The sequence below is a fragment of the Amphibalanus amphitrite genome, unplaced genomic scaffold, assembly GCF_019059575.1.
Source record: "Amphibalanus amphitrite isolate SeventyFive unplaced genomic scaffold, NRLGWU_Aamphi_draft 000292F_arrow, whole genome shotgun sequence".
NCBI classification, from domain to species: Eukaryota; Metazoa; Arthropoda; class Thecostraca; order Balanomorpha; family Balanidae; genus Amphibalanus; species Amphibalanus amphitrite.
Genome location: NW_024881787.1, coordinates 180,531 through 182,658, shown reverse-complemented (window position 1 = coordinate 182,658; position 2,128 = coordinate 180,531).

Sequence of the window (2,128 nt, the reverse complement as noted above, 5' to 3'; positions counted from 1 at the left end):
CAACTTCGCAACGCCCTCACTGCCAGAGGAGATGTCACAGGGAAATGAAACTTGCAGGATCTAGTATCCATTATGAGTCCCACAACTTGTATATCTCGGATTTTTCCTTAAGGTCATATGAGGTCAGGTCATTTTCGTGACCTCACCATTATAAGTCAATGGGGAAAAATTCAAACTGTTATTCTGGCGCCGGGAACGATCTCCAACTATCTCAAGCACACAGAATCGTGATTTGATGCACTCCTTGCAAGGTTAGATGCGTCACTTTTGCAATGTTGACCTTGCGTGACGTCATTTATGACGTCATCAAGGTCATATTAGTTTTTCGTCAATAACTCTTGATCAAATTGAGCTAGCGAGTCGGGAAAGCCACCAATGGACTCAGGAAGACCTGCCGAATCGAATGATATGCGACATGACCCATTTCGACCAACCTCGTGACCTGGGGGTGCTGACCTGACCTTGACCTGAGGTCAACACCCCAAATTGACCTGACCCGGACAAAAAGTATATCATTCGACGCGCCTGAGCGAGACGAACACGATGCTGCCAAAATCGGCGCTCTGCGGCCGTTTTTTGCGAAGTTATTCACCAAAAACTGAACCGTACCTTGGGGCACTTGACCTGACCTCAGAGGTCACCGGTTGACCTAGGACCTTAAAATCGGGTACTAATCTCTGCGTCTCGTAACGGCGCACACGCTCGTTTTTTCCGCGACGCGCTAGCTCCACCAGGGGCGAAACGGCGAGGGGGGGTCGTACCCGCCCCCCCCCCCCCTCGGCCGGCGCGTATGTAGAAAACCAATAGGTCCGGCGAGGGTTAAAACTTTCGTCAATGATCAAAATGTCAATGATGTAGTGCTTATCTAGTCATATTAAATGTTTAAAGGTAGTGTGCCACCTTTGAAAGATTTCCCATTTTATTTGTCCTAGGATAAGAAGCTTCTGTTTTTACCTAATATCGCAAAAAAAAATCAAAAATGGGCCTGGAATAGTGCCTTTTTCGCCTAAAAGTTTTTCGGTTTTTAGATATGTATAACAACTGTAGCACGGGCTCACCTGCAAACAGGCGTCGGGCAACAATCGCGAATGCGGCGCACTTGTGACAATAAGCAAAGGTCATTATAGTGTTACGACCATACGACGTACGGGAATGAGTTATCAGCTGTCTAATCGTAGACAACACAATGTCGAGCCTTAAACTGTAAGCCCGTATTGGTATTGTTTCTTTTATTTGGCTGTCGAACATTATTTATGGTTTGAAATATGATTTTATGTAAAATAATTGATATGAAAAAGCCGTCTTATAAGTTATGACCCCATTTCACCACACGCAAGTGGCAGAAATGACAATGATCAGCTGACGCATTTTTCTTGGCCGAAGTCAGAGCGCGCGGCCCGACGCACCACGCGTATTTGGAAATTCCGACCTCGACGAGCATCAGAAGCCACCTAACAGGCGTGTTCGAAACCGCAGGAGATGATGATGAACGGGTTTATCGAAACTTGATTGGATGAGCATATCGGTAATAGCGATTTCAGTGTGTGCATTTATTGTTCATAGTGGTGTGAAATGTGGCTGGGGTACGACCGACAACCCGTCGGGGCGAATTTCGCACTGGGGTACTCAAAATTTGAAGAATTTAAGACGTTTCCATGAGTTTTGAAGGTATGGATAAGTTCTAAAAATCCGGTTCTTCTTATCTGGGCCATTAACTCCATACGGTCCAAGAAAGCTGGCACACTACCTTTAACGTTTATCACACATTCATGGACGAGGCTTGCGACGTGTTCCAGCGCAATTTGCATTAATTGGCCTCTGACCAATTAACTAATCAACCATTGGATTCCGAAAAAGGCAGTATGCGATAGCTACGAGGAGACTACCGGCGCAATTTCGAGTAGGTATGAAGACGGTCGAGCGTCAGACTCCTAGGCGCCTCGGTGCAAACTACGAAGCCGGCCGTCATCATCGCGTCACTGTCCGAGCGCTGTCACGGGACAACGCCTCGAGCGGCCGCGCCCCGGTCGGACTCGCGGGGAACGGCTGACAGATGGCGAGCCGGGCCCGGCCGGCCCACCGCCCAACACCTTGGTGTTGTGGCGGGGCTGACTTACAAACGCTCTGT